General features: G+C 37.0%; 2 protein-coding genes and 1 long non-coding RNA gene across 4 annotated transcripts in view; 1 reads left to right on the top strand and 2 right to left on the bottom strand.

The window, feature by feature from the left end:
* LOC125779386 (procathepsin L) overlaps positions 1-23,676 on the bottom strand; it is a 323,484-nt gene that overhangs the window by 232,245 nt on the left and 67,563 nt on the right. The gene's annotated exons all lie outside the window — the stretch shown is intronic.
* Positions 12,355-23,676, bottom strand: part of LOC125779313 (uncharacterized) — a 43,859-nt gene continuing 32,537 nt past the window's right edge. Inside the window, exon 2 of the mRNA XM_049460588.1 lies at positions 12,355-12,415. The gene's annotated coding sequence lies outside the window, so the exon portion shown is untranslated. The remainder of the gene's footprint in view (positions 12,416-23,676) is intronic.
* LOC125779639 (uncharacterized) lies at positions 13,050-23,658 on the top strand. The gene is made up of 2 exons (XR_007423425.1): positions 13,050-13,520; positions 22,950-23,658. It is a non-coding gene; the product is annotated as an uncharacterized LOC125779639 (long non-coding RNA).

Here is a 23,676-nt window from a genome sequence, read left to right as displayed (position 1 = left end):
CTTTGCGGACGAGTGACCAACCCTTTCCGGGACCAAAACATGAACGTAACCAACAACATAACAACAACAACAACAACCATGACGACAACAGCGACGACTACGGATATGAGTTACAGGAATCCTATTACGGAATCCGAGGAAGACGAACTGCTTGCCTCCAGCCAGGAGACAAGTAGGAGTACTACCGAACGTACCAACCAAAGTACACCGGTAGATACAGCAGAGAAAACATCAAATTTATGGGAGGAGGCGTCCACCTCCAAGGCTGCCATGAGCACCAACCAAAGTGCACTGGCGGCTAAAGAAGAGAGCAAAAAGAAACGCAAAAAATCCCAGAATCAGCTGAGGAAAAACCGGTACCAGAGGGCGGTCTTCATACTAGGGAAGATAGCCAAAGACCAGGCAGCCGGTACCCCAGTTCATGAGGCTGAAACAAAGCGCCTCAAATCTATTGTAGGGGAATATGAAAGCTACCTGAAAAGGAAGCAATCACAACCTCTCTGCAAACGAGAGAGCACTTCTCAGAAGAGAAATCGCTCCACCACATAAGTACCCGGCACTCAGCCCAAAAAACCGAGGAGGAGTGAGGGTGAACACAGCAGCACAACAACGGCTAGGCATTTCTGCGATGTAGCTAGGGATAGCCTGCAGGTGGCCATTATAGATGGGAAATCCTCCTCTCCGAGCACTATTCAGGAGAGATGGGTGGAGATCGACGTCAGATTGTCGAGTATGGTGCTAAGCTATGTACTCGATAATCCTGCGGGTCCTCACCCGGAGTTTGACTCCTCTGAGACCCTCAGGTGTACAGGGGTACAGGCCTCGCTGGATTTCCTGACGGGTAGTGTTGCTAAAATTAGCAACGCCTTTGTAGGCCTCCAATTGAGGCTTATACCCGCCAGGGACATTCCAAAGAGGCCTCTGGCTCACATTTGGTTACCCCATTAGAGGAGGCAGGCGAAAAACTCCTGAGGTGCATTAACCTGCAGAACAAATCTATACCCGGTATAGATGAGTGGCAGCTTATAAAGGAGGAAAAACCGAACGAAGCAAGCAAGCCAATACTAGTGGCCATTTGCGATGAGTCTATTGAGGCTCTGAAGAAGACTGACAACAAAATCAGCTTCGGAATACGCACGGCAAGACTAAAAATCTTCCAAGGCGACAAAGCGGCTGACGAAGACGACACGGAAGAGGTCGAAGACGCTAGCCAGTTGCTAAGGAATGTGGGCATTGAAGAACCCCGAGATACCCAATAACAACAACATAAGATGCGTACAGATTAACCTGCAGAACTCGAAGAGTGCTACAGCGAATCTGACAACCTTCGTGAACGAGGGGGGCATCGACATCAGCCTAATGCAGGAGCCCTGGGTCAATGAAGATACCATAAAAGGGCTAAACAGCAGCAACTATAACCTGTTTTACACACGGAACAGAGGTAAACCTAGGGCATGCATTCTTATCAATAAAAGTATAAATGCATTTCTGTGTCCTAATTACAGCACAGCAGATATCACAGTGGTAAAGGTGGAACAGAAGGAAAAGCCCTTCTTCTTGGTCTCGGCCTACTTAGCCCATGACGAAGACATACCACCGGCGCCGCTCACCCGGCTAGTAGAGGAGAACAAGAAGGATGATGTCCTAATAGGGTGTGATGCAAATGCAAGCCACACCGTATGGGGTAGCTCAAGGATAAACACCAGAGGTGAATCACTCTTGCAGTATATTTTGAATAGTAATCTAAAGGTACTACAATGAAAAGGTTTCACTGTCAGGTCCGTTGAATATGGATGAATGCTAGTTGATTGACCGGACGAGCAGTTACGGACTCAGGCATATATCCAATGCTGCACTACAAGAGTGCAGCTTCTGCAGGCGTTCGGGAGAGTTGAATTGAAACACTCGATACAGTTGCCTCGCACTAGTGTCAGATGTTTCAACTGCAACTCATTTGGACACATGGCCGTGGCATGTCGGAAGCCGAAGCGAGAGGATGGGGCGTGTTATGGGTGTGGCAGCATGGAGCATAAAGTCGCTACGTGTCCAACGAGGATTCAAAACAACCGTACAGATGAGAGCCCATACGTAAGATATTTAAAGTTTATTGTGAGTAATAATACTGAATGTATTTTATCTTTAGAATGCCTCATAGACTCAGGGAGTCCAATAAGTTTTGCAAAACGATCATTCTTACCAGATAATATTGAATTTAATGATAATTTTTCAGTTTGTATTCCATATTTTGGGTTAAATAAAAGTAAATTAGAAATGTTTGGTGAATTTAATTGTAATGTTTGTTTTGAAAATAAATTTGTCAATATAAATTTGATCGTAGTGGCCGATGAGACTATGGGGTATGACGTAGTTTTGGGTAGAGACTTTTTCAAGGCAAGTAATTTAATTTTGATATGCAAGGATGAGATCAAAGAAAATACATTAATTAAGTTGAAAAAGAGTGTTGATGATAACAGTGTTGAATATGAAAGTGTAAACGATGAAGGTAAACATAAAGTGGGCGGGTTCAAAAAAGATTGTAATAAAAATTGTAAAGTAGAAAAGTGTATAGTTACGTTAAATGAAACAAATGATAGAAAAACAAAAGTGGGTGATATAAATAAAACTGAGTGTATTGTTGACGAAACAAATGATAGGAAAATTATAGTTAATGCAAATAAAAATAAAACGTTAACTGATGTACAAAAAAAGAAAAGAGATAATTGATCGGAAAAATAATCTGAGTGAAAATCGTTGTAAAACAAATATGTTTACAAATTGTATTGTTGATGAAATTAAAAAATTGGGTGATAAGAAATTAGATCAAATTAATGAAATGGAAAGTAATAGTGAAAATAATGAAAATTCTAGAAATATAAAATGGTTAATGCTTATTGAGTTTGATACAAATTTCTACAAAATTAAATAAAATATTTACAAAACTGTATGTACAGGCCGAACATCCTGATAAACTATTGGTAAAGTGTAACATGAGACTCGTATTAGAAAACATAAAACCTTTTCATTATTCCCCGCGGCGATTAGCGTATGTAGAAAAAGGGGAGTTGCAAAAGTTGATAGATGAGTATTTAGCAAGGGGATATATCAAACCAAGTGAGTCCGAACATGCGTCGCCGATTGTATTAGTAAAAAAAAAAACGGGAGATCTTAGAATGTGTGTAGATTACCGGACGCTGAATAAAGTAACCGCGAAAGATAATTATCCGATTCCATTAATTGATGACTTGTTAGATCGATTAGCGAAAAAGAAAATATTCACAAAGCTTGATCTTAAGAATGGTTTTTTTCATGTTTATATGCATTCAGAGTCAGAGAGATATTCGTCTTTTGTGACTCCGTTGGGCCAGTTTGAATTCGCGAGAATGCCTTTTGGACTTAAAAATGCACCATCGATGTTTCAAAGGTTTATACACAAAATATTTGCAGAAATGATAAAAGAAGGAGAAGTTATAGTGTATTTAGACGATATCATGATTGCAACAGAAAACTTAGAGAACCATTTCCAAATTCTAGAAAAAGTATTAAATAAGATAACTCAAAATAAACTTGAATTAAGGTTAGACAAGTGTGAATTTCTACAAACAAGCGTGAATTATTTGGGTTATATTGTTGAAGGTGAAGGAATAAGGGCGGATGACAAAGGACTAGAAGCGATAAAAACTTTTCCGTTGCCAAAAAACGTATATACAGTACAAAGTTTCATAGGTTTGTGTTCGTATTTCAGGAGGTTTGTGAAGGATTTTTCTGTTCTAGCAAAGCCTCTGTGTTTGATTTATGTTGTCAAACATTGGCCTCAAAAAAGAACTTCTCATTCCTTACCACTGGTGGGGGGAAATGAAACGTCTTATTTCGAGGGAGAATGTATTCATTCTGATTTTTAAGTATTTTCTATGCTTATATACAATTTTTAAAACTATCTTAAATAACTAAATATATTTGTATGTGTGTATGTTTTTATGTATTGCAGCATATTTTTTTATTGCTGCTTGACACGGGGTTGATTTTAAGTGTACAATTTATTGCATGTGTGTGTGTGTTTAATGTTATCTCTGCTGTATATTTAAGATTTGTGTCCCATGCATTTTTATTATTAGTTCTCGTAGATGTGCATTGCGTGTAAATTCATTATGTATATACATATGTATGTATGTAAGTATATTAATATATAAATAGATACTTATATTTAGTAGAATTTCGGCTTTGCTGATAAGTAAGCATGTTCAATGATATTTGAACATATTGCCGAGGGAAACAAAATGATTATTTAAAACTAGTGGACTGTACGTATGTGTTTTTAAAATAGTAAGAATTACACAGTTTCATATCTTATATAATATGTTGAATATGCTTAAGTATAATAAAACTAAATATATTGATGTGTACTGAATGTCCTTTGGTATCAACGTAAATGTTCATTTTTGAACATTCTCCCGATCGACAAAAGTGACTTCTAACTGCAGATTGTAATCGACGTTTTGGTTTTTATTTCGTCCGTTTGCTTTAACGCAAGCTGCCATGGTATTAGTAACTCCCAAATGGTTGTTACTACATCCGCTTTTCCAACTGGATCTATTTCGGCTCTCTCTTGCAATGTTCCGTCAGCGCATGCGCAACTGCCAACCAATTTGCATGTAGTATCACCGATGCAGGGCTGAAGTGTACAATTCGTCTCCTCCTCGTTGCTGGGAAAAAGTACAATATCGTCATCATCACCATCATCACTAACTGTGTTGTTGAAAGCTGGATTACCAGTGATGGCATTTTCGTCACTGCCAGTAGCCATCAACTCAGCTTCGGTCGTGACCTCGTTTATATTCAGCGCAGTTACATTATTTATGACGCCCTCACCGCTGTCGCTGCGCTCAGTACTGTTAGCCGTTTCTTTTATGTGGTATTGTGAAGTAGTAAAATCTTCCTTCTTATATTCTTCAGCATCTTCTTCCAAAATGTCGTCTATTTCTTGAGCTTCGTTCTCATCTTCCATCGATTTATCCTGGACTTCACTGTTCCACATTTCTCCAAAATGTGAGCCTGCCGGAAGAGATAGATGCGAAGGTACCAATTCATTTTGTTTTTCCTTTTCATCAGGAGCCTTATCATGCAAAAGTTTTTGTTCGTCTTCACCAATAGTTACATTTATCGATTCCTCATTCGATTCGATAACTTCCGTTATCAACTTCAACATCTCTTTCTGCAAGATATTTTATTTCATCTTTTGCATTCTCCTCAATTTCCAAAGGAGACATTTTATTGTTCACATCGTTAAATGTGCCTTGTTCCTCAAAAGTAATTTCCGCTACGCGCAGCTTGTTTTCTAAAATGTATTCAATTGCTTCAGTTTCGTCCTTATCTTCAAAGGATTTCATCTGGACTTCACTGTCCCACATTTCTCCAAAATGTGAGCCTGCCGGAAGAGATATGAGATTGTGAGATTCCTCATTTTTTGAAGGCTTACGAAGTTCTTCAAGTGATTCTTCTTCAGCTTCATTTTCCTTTCTATCTTTCTCTATTATTTCTGTTGTTTTTTCCTCAACAGAAGATAGAGAGAGTAGTGGAATTTTTATAAGTTTTTCGTGTTCAATCTTTTGTACTGCATTAGTTAGTTTCGTCGCAGTTGTAGATAATTTGGGTACGATGAACAGAATTGGCTGATTGTCATACTTTTTCTTAAGTAGACTCCATGCAGCTTCATAATTTTTTGACGAAATTTGAAAATGCTGTATTACTCGTGCAGCTTCGCCTTTTAAGCATTGACGAAGACGCAGCATTTTCTCTATGTTCTTCATCCGCTCGTTGTCATGTACCATAACTTTGAAGACGTTGTAAAATTTGGCCCATTCCTTAGTATCGCCATAAAATGTTGGAATTTTTATTATTTTTCTTTCTTCAAAGTTAGGGCGATAAGAAATTTTAGGCTCTTCTTTTTGTAACTTTATCTTTAAATGTTTAAGCTCTTCGTAGTATTCGTCATAAATTTCTTCGAATAAGATTTCAATTTCAACATTAAAATCTAATTTGCTTTTTAGATTTTGAATGTCTGTAAATAAGCAGTCTAAGCCTTTTATTTGATCGTTGTCGATTATTAATTCCATGCTTAGATCTTCCATTTTTCGTCTGAGGTTTTCCACTTTCCTCATGAATAAGGAAGTTTTTCGATCTAAATCTTGGTGTTTAGCTTCAACTTCTTCAATTTTTGTTTTACTTGATGATTTTGTTGGAAAAGTGTTGGACGTGTACAATACCTTATCGGAAAAATCCGCTTGGGCTTCAGGAATTTTCTTCTTGTTTATTCCCATTTTGAGAGTTTTTCCGCAACACTTTTTTTTATTTATTAATTAACTGCTTGTTGTTCTCCAAAAAATCGTTGGAGGTATTTGATTTGGTCGCCTAGTTGACCTTGCTGTGCCTCGACTCACAGCCGCTGAATATCTCTTGGATAGCAGTTAGATCACTGCGTTTAGTCTCTGCTAAAACGGCTTATGCGATCGGTTTTAATGCGGGAATATACACCCGTCTTACAATTATTATTGTTTTAATTTGCTTGCATTTTGAACAGGGCTTTTTTGTATTTTGCCTGTTTTGTAAGTACAGGACTTTTTAATTTTGGCCGAGCACTAAATCCGGCTCGAAGGACCAAAAATGTTTGATTTATGTTGTCAAACATTGGCCTCAAAAAAGAACTTCTCATTCCTTACCACTGGTGGGGGGAAATGAAACGTCTTATTTCGAGGGAAAATATATTTTCATTCTGATTTTTATTAAGTATTTTCTATGCTTATATACAATTTTTAAAACTATCTTATATAACTAAATATATTTGTATGTGTGTATGTTTTATGTATTGCAGCATATTTTTTTATTGCTGCTTGACATGGGGTTGATTTTAAGTGTACAATTTATTGCATGTGTGTGTGTGTGTTTAATGTTATCTCTGCTGTATATTTAAGATTTGTGTCCCATGCATATTATTATTACTCGTAGATGTGCATTGCATGTAAATGTATTATGTAAGTTAGCACGAACCAAGCATAAAGTGCAACTATGTCAACAACTGTTAAATTCTGCCGATGCAACCTCAGCACATCCGGCACATGCCAATTGAACATGCAATCGAATTGCTTATACTAATTCTAGGAAATAGATCACGCCACTTAATAATTCCGTGGCTTAGAATAAGTATAAATTAACCAAATTGTTAAATTTAAGTTTGAGTCGTTTTTGGTCAATAAAGCGGACACGCTGTCCGGTAGGAAAACTGGCGCCCGGTTGAAAAAGTATTTTCGATAGCGGTCCCTGAGTAACAAAAGTAAAAAGGAGGCATCGACGTGCCAGCCTTATCGAAAGACATAGCAGCAAGTGAAGTGAAAAAGTATTTTCGATAGCGGTCCCTGAGTAACAAAAGTAAAAAGAAGGCATCGACGTGCCAGCCTTATCGAAAGACATAGCAGCAAGTGAAGTGAAAAAGTTTAGGCCAGCGAAATAATTGTTGTGAAAAACATAAAAGCTTTAGCAGTGATAAAATACAACAAGCAACAATAACAAAGCAATTTAAATAGCGTTTATTGGCGACTACCAAATTGTAATTGTAACTAAAAGCGTAGATATGTACGAAAGTAACTATTATAATTAACAAAACTGTAACAGAACAATATTCTAAATTTGTGATTTTATATAAAACAGAAAACAAACACAAGCCTCATTATAAAATCCTAGTGTTAAAGATTAATTACGCGCGCGATTACACATGATAGTTAAAATCAAGCGAGTGAATGGCTAAAAATGTTTAATCAACGACGACTACTAAAATTTAAAGTTTACCGAGCAATTGAAAACAAAAGCAAAGCAACAAAAATACAAACGTAAAATAACGAGTGTAGTGTTTGATAGTGGGGCTGTACGATTTCCCAACGTTAACAACGAAGTAAACCAGCAGCAGCAGCATCCAGAAACATCAGGATTAGAGTAAGAAAAATTTTTTTAATTTATAAGAATTATTTAAATTAATTTAAATTATATTGTAATTATATTAAATTGTAAAATGGCTAATACCAACAACTTGGTCAGACCTCCCATTCTTCCTTCTAACCAATCCACTCCTCAAGCGACAAATAACACTCAATTAAGTATAGACGACTTGACATCATTAATAGCGAATATAGCGACAAATATACTACAGCAGCAAGGACCAAAGGTAGTACAGGCCATCCTAAATCCGGATGCCAACTTGGCAACTACAACTGATCAATCTATAGAGGACAGACATAGAGGAAATTTTGACGGTTTAGATAGGATCCCTGATGTAGTGAAGTGTTTAAAAGAATTTTCTGGCCGCCCAGGAGAATTCATATCGTGGAAAAAAAGTGTAGACCGTATATTAAATATATACGAACCATTAAAAGGAACCCCGAAATACTACGGAATCCTTAGTGTAGTTAGAAATAAGATTGTAGGCAATGCAGATATGGCATTAGAATCTTATAATACGCCACTTGATTGGTCAGCAATAACAAAATGTCTGGCAATGCATTATGCCGATAAGCGTGACTTATCCACCTTAGAGTATCAAATGACAATTCTAATACAAGGTAATAAAACGGTTGCTGAATTCTATCAGCAAGTATACAAACACCTCTCATTAATTTTAAATAAACTAGGATGTACCGAAATGAGCAACGAATCTCTACGAATGATGCAGGGATAAAGCTTTGGACACCTTCATAAGAGGATTAAATAGCGACCTCCCACGATTACTGGGAATAAGAGAACAGGTCGACTTACCTCAGGCCCTTCATTTATGCCTGAAACTAGACAATCAGAATTTTTGCTTGAATCATGCTCACAATGTGAAAACGGCATACCAAACTCCTCAACTCTATCCTAAGCGACGTTCTTCACAGGAACAACTGCAATCCTTTTACCCTAAATTGGCGTACTTGCCACAACCAAATCAAGCAAATTGGCAATCTAGACAACAATTTCCTAACCAAATTCAGCATACAAGTACTCCACCCAGGCCACCTAAACCTCAACCCCGGCCAGAACCCATGGAAGTTGATGAGAGTATGCAATCACGTCGAATTAAATATATGAACAGAACTCCTCAAAATCAATGTCAAGGGAAAATACCGTCATCAGTTAATAATCAGCAACAAAGGAAAACCCAAAGAACTTTCCACATTGCCACAATGTCGAAAGATGTGGAGAATGATTATTCGGAAGACGAACCATCTGAAGTTCATTTTTTAGCTTGATGAGCTCTTCGCTTCCATATTTTAAAGCAAGAGCTGATAACGGGAAAATTCTTAAGTTTTTGGTAGATACAGGATCTAGTAAAAACTACATTCAACCACACTTGGTTAAAAAACGTATTAAAAATAAAAACCCATTTTTTGCAAAAACAGTAACAGGTAATGTTAAAATTAATGAACACCCAATGCTAAAACTATTTGGTCTAGATAACGAAATCAAGTCTTTCTTAATGCCATCCTTAAAGACATTCGATGGAATTTTGGGAAACGATACATTAAGAGAGCTTCAAGCAATTATCTGCACAAATGAAAATTATTTAATAATAAAAAATCGAATAAAAATGAAACTAAAGCAGCTTCCATCAAAGGCAGTAAATGCAATACATATAAAGGACGAGCACTTATCGTCACAGCAGAAGACTAGCATTAAGCAAGCAGTAGACGCATTCCCAAATCTGTTCGCGGAGCCGAACGAAAAATTAACATATACAACAAAAGTTGTTGGAGAAATAAGAACCGTAACGGATTCTCCTGTTTACTCGAAATTTTACCCATACCCAGCATCTCTCAAATCAGAGGTAGAAAAGCAGGTAAAGAAACTTTTAGATGACAAGATTATAAGACCCTCTAGGTCTCCCTACAATTCACCTTTGTGGATCGTCCCGAAAAAGGCCGACTCAGCGGGGAATAAACAGTACAGAATGGTCATCGATTACCGAAAATTAAACTCAGTCACAACAGCAGACAGATATCCAATTCCTGAAATAACAGAAGTAATTTCGCAGCTCGGCGAAAGCAAATTTTTCTCAGTGTTAGATCTGAAAAGCGGATTTCATCAAATTCCTCTAAGAGAATCTGACATCGAAAAAACGGCATTTTCCATCAACAATGGTAAATACGAATTTACACGTTTACCATTTGGTTTGAAAAATGCTCCTTCTATTTTTCAGCGCGCTCTTGATGATATCCTGCGCGATCACATAGGAAAATACTGTTATGTCTACATCGATGACATAATTATATTTAGCAAAACGGAAAAAGAGCACCTTTTTCACATTAATACAATTTTCAATACCTTGGACGAAGCCAACATGAAAGTTCAGTTGGATAAGTGTCACTTCTTCCAAAAGGAAGAAGAATTTTTAGGGTATGTCATATCTCCAAATGGCATAAAAACGAATCCTGCAAAAGTTGAAGCAATTGCCAACTTTCCAGAATCTATAACTTTAAAAGAGCTTCGCAGTTTTCTTGGTTTGTCAGGATACTACAGAAGATTCATAAAAGACTATGTTAAATTAGCAAAACCACTGACTTCTCTTCTGAGAGGGGAAGAAGGTAGAATATCGAAAAACCAATCCGCAAAAGTAAAAATACTTTTGAATGAAGAAGCAATAGAAGCTTTCAATAATATAAAACGTTAACTCACTTCCAGAGATGTGATACTTGCATATCCTGATTAAAAGAAAAATTTCGAACTGGTAACAGACGCCTCCAACTTTGCAATCGGAGCCGTACTATCGCAAGACTCAAAGCCTTAAGCATTTATCTCAAGAACATTGAGCAAGGCGGAGGAACATTACGCCGCCAATGAAAAAGAGACGCTAGCCATAATTTGGGCTTTGAATTCATTTAGGAATTACTTATATGGCTCAGCTAAAGTACAAATCTTTTCTGATCACCAGCCGCTCACTTACGCTTTGAGCAATAAGAATAACAAAAGCAAGATGAAAAGGTGGAAAGCAGCCTTAGAAGAATATTCATACGACTTACATTATAAACCTGGGAAACAAAACGTCGTAGCAGATGCACTATCCAGGATACCCCCGAAGGAATCACAGGTTAACAGTCTATCAATAGCAACCAATTCGAATGATAGCTCGTCCCATAATTTAATTTATAGCATAGAAGCCCCTATAAACGCTTTCAAAAACCAAATAATTTTAAAAACAGATAGCACATCTACGTACCAATTTAAAATCGTGTTTCCTACATATCATAGACACATAATTACGGAACCTGATTATTCCGAACAAACCCTTAAATCAATTCTAAAAAGATATTTGAACCCATCAGTTATAAACTGTATAAAAGCAGAAGAATATGTTATGGACAAAATACAAGAGGTCTACCCATTACATTTTAGCAAATACCGAGTTAGGTTCACACAGATACAAGTGGAAGATATACCTAATGGAAAAGAACAGGAAGAGATCATTATAACGGGTGATTTTTTTGAGGTTAGGATTTTCATGCATTAGTATTTGACAGATCACGTGGGATTTCAGACATGGTGTCAAAGAGAAAGATGCTCAGTATGCTTTGACATTTCATCATGAATAGACTTACTAACGAGCAACGCTTGCAAATCATTGAATTTTATTACCAAAATCAGTGTTCGGTTTTTTTTTTTTTTTCGGACAAATTTTGTTCAGCGATGAGGCTCATTTCTGGTTGAATGGCTACGTAAATAAGCAAAATTGCCGCATTTGGGGTGAAGAGCAACCAGAAGCCGTTCAAGAACTGCCCATGCATCCCGAAAAATGCACTGTTTGGTGTGGTTTGTACGCTGGTGGAATCATTGGACCGTATTTTTTCAAAGATGCTGTTGGACGCAACGTTACGGTGAATGGCGATCGCTATCGTTCGATGCTAACAAACTTTTTGTTGCCAAAAATGGAAGAACTGAACTTGGTTGACATGTGGTTTCAACAAGATGGCGCTACATGCCACACAGCTCGCGATTCTATGGCCATTTTGAGGGAAAACTTCGGACAACAATTCATCTCAAGAAATGGACCCGTAAGTTGGCCACCAAGATCATGCGATTTAACGCCTTTAGACTATTTTTTGTGGGGCTACGTCAAGTCTAAAGTCTACAGAAATAAGCCAGCAACTATTCCAGCTTTGGAAGACAACATTTCCGAAGAAATTCGGGCTATTCCGGCCGAAATGCTCGAAAAAGTTGCCCAAAATTGGACTTTCCGAATGGACCACCTAAGACGCAGCCGCGGTCAACATTTAAATGAAATTATCTTCAAAAAGTAAATGTCATGAACCAATCTAACGTTTCAAATAAAGAACCGATGAGATTTTGCAAATTTTATGCGTTTTTTTTTAAAAAAAAGTTATCAAGCTCTTAAAAAATCACCCTTTAAAAACGCACAATAGAGCGCACAGAAATACTAGGGAAAATAAAATGCAAATTCTGGAAAAGTACTCTTTTCCTGCAATGGCAAGTAAAATAAAGAAAATTATAAGAAACTGTGCAACATGCAAGGAAAGCAAATATGACCGACGTCCAATAAAACCTCAAATTCAGGCCACACCCATTCCACAGTTCGCAGGCCAAATAGTGCACATTGATATATTTATAGTTGGTAAGGAATTAGTTCTAACCGCGATGGACAAATTCTCCAAATACGCAATAGCAAAACCCATTCGATCGAGAGCATCGGAACACATCAGACAGCCTTTACGCGATATCCTTTTCTCCTTTGTTCCAGAAACAATAGTGATGGATAACGAGAAATCTTTTAATTCTGAAGCAATAAACTTCATGATAGAGAATGAATTCGGAATTAATATTTTTAGAACCGCTCCGTATACAAGTTGTTCAAACGGACAGGTAGAACGTTTCCATTCTACATTACAAGAAATAATGCGATGTCTTCAAAAGGAGAGCACGTACCGTTCATTCCACGAATTGTTGGATAAATCAGTTTTCGAATATAACTCCACTATTCATACGACAACAGGAAGAAAACCTGTAGAAATATTCTTTGGCAGACGTGTTTATAGCGACCCTAAAATAATGGAGAAAGACAGACAAGAAACTATAAACAGACTCCTAGCGAAACAAAACGCAGACCTTACATACCATAACAAGAACAGATCACCTCCAAGCACATATGCGGAAGGAGATATCATAAATTGTTGCGAAAAATTTTAATACAACAGTAGTAACTAAATCAGGTAGAGTAGTTCATAAAAGTAACATTAAATAGAAATGCATGAGTAAATAGGAATTTAAGCACATAAAATTTCTTCTTTAATAGGAAAAATGAATACGGGGGAAATCATGACAATCATGCTGGTATAGGGTGATTTTTTAAGAGCTTGATAACTTTTTTTAAAAAAAAAACGCATAAAATTTGCAAAATCTCATCGGTTCTTTATTTGAAACGTTAGATTGGTTCATGACATTTACTTTTTGAAGATAATTTCATTTAAATGTTGACCGCGGCTGCGTCTTAGGTGGTCCATTCGGAAAGTCCAATTTTGGGCAACTTTTTCGAGCATTTCGGCCGGAATAGCCCGAATTTCTTCGGAAATGTTGTCTTCCAAAGCTGGAATAGTTGCTGGCTTATTTCTGTAGACTTTAGACTTGACGTAGCCCCACAAAAAATAGTCTAAAGGCGTTAAATCGCATGATCTTGGTGGCCAACTTACGGGTCCATTTCTTGAGATGAATTGTTGTCCGAAGTTTTCCCTCAAAATGGCCATAGAATCGCGAGCTGTGTGGCATGTAGCGCCATCTTGTTGAAACCACATGTCAACCAAGTTCAGTTCTTCCATTTTTGGCAACAAAAAGTTTGTTAGCATCGAACGATAGCGATCGCCATTCACCGTAACGTTGCGTCCAACAGCATCTTTGAAAAAATACGGTCCAATGATTCCACCAGCGTACAAACCACACCAAACAGTGCATTTTTCGGGATGCATGGGCAGTTCTTGAACGGCTTCTGGTTGCTCTTCACCCCAAATGCGGCAATTTTGCTTATTTACGTAGCCATTCAACCAGAAATGAGCCTCATCGCTGAACAAAACACGCGCGCGAAACACATTTCGAACCGAACACTGATTTTGGTAATAAAATTCAATGATTTGCAAGCGTTGCTCGTTAGTAAGTCTATTCATGATGAAATGTCAAAGCATACTGAGCATCTTTCTCTTTGACACCATGTCTGAAATCCCACGTGATCTGTCAAATACTAATGCATGAAAATCCTAACCTCAAAAAAATCACCCGTTATTAGCATTGACGGTAGACGCTCAACAAATCGATATCCAGGATTTAACGAATAATAACGGATATTTACCCATCAAAACTAACGAACTGAAAATAATTAATCATTATGACAAAACACTTCATTTTATCAACTTAACAGCCTACGAGGAAATAGTAGCCTTAATATCAAATAACATTAACATGCTAAAAACCACAACTTTTGAAGATAAACAAATTTTGGACACAGTTAATAGGAACTTTGCATTACTCCAATCAAAAATAAGCGGCTTACACCCCCATTTTAAATCAAAACGAGGACTTGTAAATATTCTAGGGAAAGGATTAAAATATATAGGAGGATCCATGGACAGTGATGACGAGACGGAAATCCATAACGCACTCACAGAAATACACGAAAATGAATTATCCACAACAGCTAGTATGACGAATATAGTACGCGTTAATAACTTCATATCCGAGGAAATAAACAATATAACAAAACATATTAACCAACAGCAAATCTCAATAAGTCATTACATTAATACATTTAAGGACACCATACAAAATAAAATAAAGTCATTAGAGGACAAGGTTCAATTTTTAGAGCACACATACCAAACAGAAAACGATATATCCTTTTTACGAAACCACATAGACGACATAGAACAAATTATATTTTCCAGCAAAATAGGTATAATTCCTACGGACATTCTCACCAAATTAGAACTCGAATTAATTACAGATTTCGACAGTTACCAAAATATCAAGACAGCAGTAATATTTCAAAACAACAACATAATCATAATCCTCCTAATACCCCAATATTCACCAAATACCCTTTCACAAATCAGATTTGAACCAGTTCCTAATATAGCTAACAAATCAATAGCCTTAGATACTTACGAAGTATTAATAGATTCAGAAAACAATGTGTATGAAACATATGTAAAAAACAATTTGGAGAAAAATTTAATAAAAATTCACAATAAATGTTTAGAAAATATATTGAAATTCGAAGAAGCAAATTGTAATTTGGAAACTATAGATAAAATAAATGTCACTGAAATAGTCCCTGGTATTCTAGTGTTTAAGCATTTTGATGTAGAAATAGAACACAATTGCAATTGCAATAAGCAAAAAATAAAACAGAAGGGCAACTTTCTTATCAAATTTGAAAATTGTTATATTAGTACGCTTAATAAGACGTATTTGAACATTAACATTAAAATATATGAAACATTTATTTTGCCAAATCGAATCACAAAAATTAAAGAGAAAAATAATGTAACTGAACTTGTTCTTAAATTAGAAAATCTTTATGTAGAACAAATAAATCAAGAAAATGGTATCGAATTACTAATGAATAAAAATAAAAAGAGGAATTTAATCAGCATAGGCACTGATGTTATAATTATAACTATAATTTTAATAACAATTGTATACATCATTATAAAAAGTAAGCAAAAGCTAAATATTTCAATTGAGCCACCGCAAGCAACTTCAGCAAAAAGGGGACCATTTCTACAAATTTCAACACCACAAATGCATTAATCCCGATTGAGGACAATCGACTTAAGAGGGGAAGAGTTAGCACGAACCAAGCATAAAGTGCAACTATGTCAACAACCCCGAAATTACAGCGCAAGCGACAACTGTTAAATACTGCCGATGCAATCTCAGCACATCCGGCACATGCCAATTGAACATGCAATCGAATTGCTACTAATTCTAGGAAATAGATCACGCCACTTAATAATTCCGTGGCTTAGAATAAGTATAAATTAACCAAATTGTTAAATTTAAGTTTGAGTCGTTTTTGGTCAATAAAGCGGACACGCTGTCCGATTAAAAAATAATTTTTTTTGGTATTCCCAACGCGGGAATACATAATTTGTATATACATATGTATGTATGTAAGTATATTAATATATAAATAGATATTTTTATTTAGTAGAATTTCGGCTTTGCTGATAAGTAAGCATGTTCAATGATATTTGAACACTCTATTCGACTTGACAAAAAAGGAAAAGATATTTTCGTTTGGAGCAAAAGAATTAGAATGCTTTGAGCTTTTGAAATCTAAACTGCTAGGCGCCCCGGTACTTGCGTTGTATGACCCGAATGATTACACCGAGTTACATTGTGATGCAAATTCGATAGGACTAGGGGCTATTTTATTGCAAAGGAAAGAAGATGGAAAGATGCACCCACTTTTTTATTTTTCGAAAAGAACTACAGAGGCAGAGTCACTGTTGAACAGAGTGACGTACGCGCAGTTTCAATGTAAGATGACGAGTGACTTTATTGAATATAATAAGTATACATACGAACAGTATAAAAGGAATAAGAGGAATAGTGATGCCAGATTTACAATATTTCATAACACTTCCCTTTAATGGAACATCTGACAACACTAATAATATATTAGTTAAATCAAAAACTATGTTAAATGATACATGACTTTACTTTAAGCCTAATTTAACATTAATAAATTCATTCTTAACTGCAGGTATAGCCTTTGTTAAACCATCTGCTAACATTTCGCTTGTTGAGATATATTCTAGATGCAATGACTTATCTCGTAACTTCTCTCGTATAAACTTCGCCTTGATGTCCACATGCTTAGTTCGGGGAGAAAAGTTATTGTTCCGCTCTTGTTATCGCAGTACATTTTTATTCCTTCTGTACCACCATGAACTAGTTCCGACTCTAGCCGATGTAACCAAATAGCTTCCTGCATTGCGCTCACTACAGATGTTAATTCCGCCTCAGTTGATGACAATGCTACGGTACGCTGTCTGTGCGATGACCAAGATATAGCTGCACCTTGCATTATAAACACGTAACCAGAAGTTGACCGCCTTTGATCAAGATCTCCTGCCCAGTCAGCATCACAATAACCAGTTAAACTTTGAGCTGATTTCCGAAACACGATACCTTTGTTGACTGTACCCTTCAAATACCTCATCACACGCTTCAGTGCGAGCCAATGACCTTTCCCGGGGTTTTGTGAAAAACGACTCAGCAAATTGACTGCGAAGCTGATATCAGGCCGGGTATTTTGTGCTGCATACAACAGACTACCCACTGCCTCCATATATGGAACCTTTTCCATCTCTTTCTTTTCTTCTTCAGATTTTGGACACATATCTAATGTTAGCTTTTGCGACAAATCTAGTGGCGTAGCTACCGCATTACAATCGTCCATTCCAAACCGTTTTAGTACACTGGAAATATATTCAGACTGGTCAAGTTTAATTAACTTTTTTACCTCATCGCGCTGAACTCTCATCCCAAGTACGGATGACGCTGAACCCATGTCCTTCATTTTAAATTTCGAAGACAACTCGTTCTTAATCCGCTGCGTAGCCTTTTTGTCATTAGAGAACACCAGAACGTCGTCCACATAAATTGCTACGTATACCATGCTGTACTCACTCACACAAAAGTAAATACATTGATCGACTTCGCTCCGAATTAGTCCCAGACTAATTAGTACCTCATTTAATTTATCGTTCCAAACTTTGCTTGCTTGTTTTAAACCATACAACGATTTTAGTAGACGACAAACTCTGCCAGAATTGTCACTATAACCCTCAGGTTGTTTCATGAACACTTCTTCTTGAAGTTCACCGTTCAAAAATGCAGTTACCGCATCTAACTGATGCACCGACAAATCGTGCTTCGCCGCCATAGCAAATAAAAATCGTAATGAATTGTACCTGACTACCGGAGAAAATGTTTCCGAATAGTCAACGCCTTGTTTCTGTGAGCAACCTTTAACCACAAGCCTTGCTTTATAACGAACCAGCGCACCTTCAGCATTGCGCTTAGTTTTAAAAACCCACTTCGTATTTATTGCTCTTTTACCTTCAGGCAATTTCGTAAGCACCCAAGTTCTGTTTGTTTTGTGAAATTCTATCTCCTCTTTCATTGCGCGTTTCCAGTCATCTGCCTCTGGACTATTCAATGCCTCTTCAAAATTCACAGGATCATTAACATCAGACACCACGCTTAACAACAACTTCCTCTTGGCCTTGTTAGCAATACGCTCCGATCGACGAACTGAATACTTTTCGCCACACTGATCAGCTACCTCGCTATCATCAGGAGTATCGTATTCACTTTCCGAAGATATACCGACATCCCACAATTCGCTCTCATTCAGCTCCCCTGAATTGTTAATGTCATTAGCTTCGTTTTCATTAATTATATCAACAATTAGATTTGGCTCTGCGCGCTTGAATGTATTACTTGTATTTTCTAAAAATTTCACATCACGACTCACAATAAACTTGTAGTCAGATTTTCGGTAAAGCCTAAATGCTTTCGACTCTATGCAATAACCAACAAAAATACATTCTTCTGATTTTGCATCTAACTTCAAACGTTTTTGCTTTGGTATATGAACCATCGCTGTACAACCAAAAATGCGTAATTGTTTCAAATTTGGTTTAACACCAGACCATATTTCTTCTGGACTTCGACTATTACCTCTACAAGGAATACGATTTACTAAATACGCTGCTGTATTTGCAGCTTCTGCCCAAAATATATTTCCTAGGCCAGAATCTAGCAACATGCATCTCACACGTTCAATTAACGTTCGATTCATCCGCTCAGCCACCCCGTTTTGCTCGGGCGTATATGGAGCTGTCTTTTGGTGAACAATACCACATTCACGCAAAAATTTAATAAACTGAGAATTTCAATATTCAGTGCCATTATCTGTTCGCAGCACTTTTATCTTACGACCACATTGCGTTTCTACTTCGCTTTTAAACTGCTTGAATTTTTCAAATACATCTGATTTAGATACAATCGGTATAGCAAATACTTTTCTTGAAAAATCATCAACAAACACCAATAAAAATCTTGCACCGCTGAACGATTTTGTGCTAATTGGACCAAGCACGTCCGAATGTATAATGTCCAAACAATTTTTAGCACGAGTACCAGCTGATTTAGTTATTATTCTAGTTTGCTTACCCTTACAACATACAATGCATTCTTTTTCACTTGCGCCGTTGTAATTAACTCCAAGCGTTGAATTCTGCACCTGCTTCATGCTGTTTTTGCAAATGTGACCTAACCTTCGATGCCACAGTTCAGAATTATCAATAGTTGTCATTGCTTTCCCAACTGGAATTTTGGCACAATCTAATTTGTACAAACCATTTTCTGCATACGCTTTTGCAATCAATCTGTTTTTCGCATCAAGTATTTTACACACATTCCCTTCGAACATCACCTTTTTGTTTTGTTTTGTTATTTGCCGAACTGACAAAAGATTCGCGCAAAGACTGGGAACATATTCGACATTTCGAACATTTGTTTCTACTTTTTGTTTGTTTACATTTAAAACTAGGCTGACTTTGCCTACGCTGTTAACAGGAACTCGCTCTCTGTTAGCTAAAATTACTTCATTATGCTCTGCTGCTCTCAACTTCGAAAGTAACTTCAGATCGTTTGTCATATGTGACGTTGCGCCGGAGTCAACGTACCATACATTTTCGCCGCTCTGAGAATGCAAACACGAATTCGCTAACAGCGAATTTGAAAACATTGCCGTCCTGCTTTTACCTTCATTCTCATTTACTTTCGTTGATTTCGGAGACTTGCGACACTCTTTACGCAAATGGCCTTCCTGACCACAATTAAAACAACGACATTTTTTCCGATTAGAACTTTTGTCGTTCCTTTTCTGTTGGAAATTCTTCGAATATAATGCGTTGTCAGCAGGTTCTTTGCTATAGTCAAATTTGACATCTTGCAACAACAAACCTTTAACGCTATCGACAGTTAATTTCGCTTTCGAATTCTCCACAGCCATTACGAGTGCTTGATACTCATTAGGCAACCCAGCAAGCAATAATGATGCCACCAGCTCATCACCTACGTCCAGACCTGCATTTTGCAACTTGATTGATGTCATGACCATCTCGTTCACATAATCCTGTACGGATTGAAACTGCTCCAGCTTTAACTGCACCAGCTTCTTTAAAAGCTCTACCTTGCGAGTTAAACCACTGTCTTCATACGCGGCCATTAACGAATCCCATGCATCCTTTGCAGTCACTGCGTTCGCAATATGCGAAAAATTACTCGGCTCCACCATGAGCGTAATCTCCGCCAGTGCCCGTTCATTGCTGTCACGATCTTTTTCCGTTGAATTTTCAGATAAACCGTTCTTCGTTATTTTCCAGCAACTTTTTAGGACCAAATACGATTTAGCATTCCGCTTCCAATAATCGAAATTTTCCCGTCCACGAAGTTTTTCAAATGGAAAATTAAGAGCACTTGTCGCCATTTTCGTTTAAAAAAATCAATTTTAAATAACTTTACTTTTAGGCAAATAACTTGTTGAGCAATAGGCCCATAACCTGTTGAACAGAGTGACGTACGCGCAGTTTCAATGTAAGATGACGAGTGACTTTATTGAATATAATAAGTATACATACGAACAGTATAAAAGGAATAAGAGGAATAGTGATGCCAGATTTACAATATTTCATAACAGTCACGATATCACAGCTTCGAGTTGGAAGCTTTAGCAATAGTTAGCGCTTTGAAACGATTTCGTGTGTACCTTCAAGGAAACCCCTTCAAGATCATAACAGATTGTAGTTCACTTGCACTTACATTGAATAAAAAAGAACTTAACCCTAGAATAGCACGATGGGCTTTAGAGTTACAAAACTTCAATTATACGTTGGAGCATCGAGCGGGAAAACACATGCAGCATGTTGATGCTCTAAGTCGGTCCAGTAATATTCTAGTAGTAGAAACAAATACCTTTGAGGAAAATTTGATTATATGCCAAGGAAGAGATGAGAATTTAAAAATGTGGAAAAAACTATTAAAAGAAAAAGAACATAAATTATTTGAGATGAGAAATGGGTTTTGTATAGAAAAAAATGATGGCAGAGTTTTATTTTGTGTTCCACAAGATATGGAGGGTAATGTAATTTACAAATATCATGACGAGGTTGGCCATGTTGGAATAGAAAAAGTAGTAGAATTAATATCGAAAAGCTATTGGTTCCCTAAGTTGAGAGAAAAGGTTGATAGACACATAAAAAATTGCTTGAAATATATTGTATTCTCTTCCAAAAGTGGGGCGCAAGAGGGTTTTTACACAGCATTCCAAAAGGAAGAATTCCCTTTGAAGTTGTTCACATTGACCACATCGGTCCGATTGATAACTCGTTAAAAACGAAACACATTTTTGTCGTCATTGAGGCATTTACAAAATTTGTCAGACTTTACCCTACCAAAACAACAAATACTAGAGAAGCGATTCAAGCATTGCAAAGTTATTTCCGGATTTATAGTCGTCCTAAATGCATTGTATCTGATAGAGGAAGTTGTTTTACATCTGGTGAATTTACAGAATTTTTAGAACAAAACTCGGTTCAGCATATTAAGATCGCTACAGGTCCTGTGGAGATCAGGTAGAGCGGGTAAATGGGAGTTTGGGACCAATGATATCAAAAATGTTAAATACAGATAAACGATACAATTTGAATGCGGTAATAGAAAGTATAGAGCATGCTTTTAATAACACGATACATAGGACAACCGGGGTGCACCCGAGTTCGGTGTAAATCAAACAGGTGAAGTTGTTGATTCGCTGAAAGAAAACTTAAGAGAAGTTGAAAAGTCATGTGAAAATCGAATTTTGCAGGATATTCGTGAGAAGGCAAGTGTAAAACAAGAACAGTTGCAACAATATAATACAAACTTTTTTAATAAAAAAAGGCGAGCGCCAAGAAAATATGTAAAGGGAGATTATGTGGTTATAAAAAATTTCGATTCTCACATAGGGGTGTCTAAAAAACTGATTCCTAAATTTAAGGGACCGTATTGTATTGAAAAAGTCTTACGAAAGGATCGTTACTTACTTAGAGATGTCGACGGGTTTCAACAGTCTCGAGTCCCATACCACGGGGTATGGGCAGTTGGAAATATAAAACCATGGTTCAAAGGACGCGAAGTCTAGTCAGTCACTTGAGATCAGGTGATCTCATGGTCAGGACGGCCGAATTGTAGCAATGTAAATGTGATTACTGTATTATGTTGTATCGTTGCCTTATTTTGATGTTACTTGAATAAGCAATCCTGTTGTATTTTTGAATTTGTATCATACCTTATTTTAATGTTACTTGAATAAGCAATCCTGTTGTCCTTTTGAATTTGTATTATGCTTTATTTTAATATTACTTGAATAAGCAAGACGGTAGTACTTTTGAATTTGTATCATGCCTTATTTTAATGTTACTGGAATAAGCAACCCTGATGAAATTTTTAAACTTGTAACTGGCGACATGAAAGTGAGAAAAAATAAAGAAGAGTTAGTTCGGACGCAACCACGAAACGAATCGGTCTTCCTACAATAATTTTAGTGGATTTGAAAAACCGTTATGCGAAAAACTGTTAAATGTATTTAAGTAGTAGCAACATGTTTCAAGAGTATAAAAGTGAAACGCTATTTCACTTTGTACTCGCAGAATGTAAAGGGTGATTTTTTAAGAGCTTGATAACTTTTTTTTTAAAAAAAAACGCATAAAATTTGCAAAATCTCATCGGTTCTTTATTTGAAACGTTAGACTGGTTCATGACATTTACTTTTTGAAGATAATTTCATTTAAATGTTGACCGCGGCTGCGTCTTAGGTGGTCCATTCCGAAAGTCCAATTTTGGGCAACTTTTTCGAGCATTTCGGCCGGAATAGCCCGAATTTCTTCGGAAATGTTGTCTTCCAAAGCTGGAATAGTTGCTGGCTTATTTCTGTAGACTTTAGACTTGACGTAGCCCCACAAAAAATAGTCTAAAGGCGTTAAATCGCATGATCTTGGTGGCCAACTTACGGGTCCATTTCTTGAGATGAATTGTTGTCCGAAGTTTTCCCTCAAAATGGCCATAGAATCGCGAGCTGTGTGGCATGTAGCGCCATCTTGTTGAAACCACATGTCAACCAAGTTCAGTTCTTCCATTTTTGGCAACAAAAAGTTTGTTAGCATCGAACGATAGCGATCGCCATTCACCGTAACGTTGCGTCCAACAGCATCTTTGAAAAAATACGGTCCAATGATTCCACCAGCGTACAAACCACACCAAACAGTGCATTTTTCGGGATGCATGGGCAGTTCTTGAACGGCTTCTGGTTGCTCTTCACCCCAAATGCGGCAATTTTGCTTATTTACGTAGCCATTCAACCAGAAATGAGCCTCATCGCTGAACAAAACACGCGCGCGAAACACATTTCGAACCGAACACTGATTTTGGTAATAAAATTCAATGATTTGCAAGCGTTGCTCGTTAGTAAGTCTATTCATGATGAAATGTCAAAGCATACTGAGCATCTTTCTCTTTGACACCATGTCTGAAATCCCACGTGAT

Source organism: Bactrocera dorsalis, chromosome 6, assembly GCF_023373825.1.
Source record: "Bactrocera dorsalis isolate Fly_Bdor chromosome 6, ASM2337382v1, whole genome shotgun sequence".
Lineage (NCBI taxonomy): Eukaryota > Metazoa > Arthropoda > Insecta > Diptera > Tephritidae > Bactrocera > Bactrocera dorsalis.
Note: the sequence above shows the minus strand (reverse complement) of the source record. Positions and strands in the feature narration are given on the sequence as shown.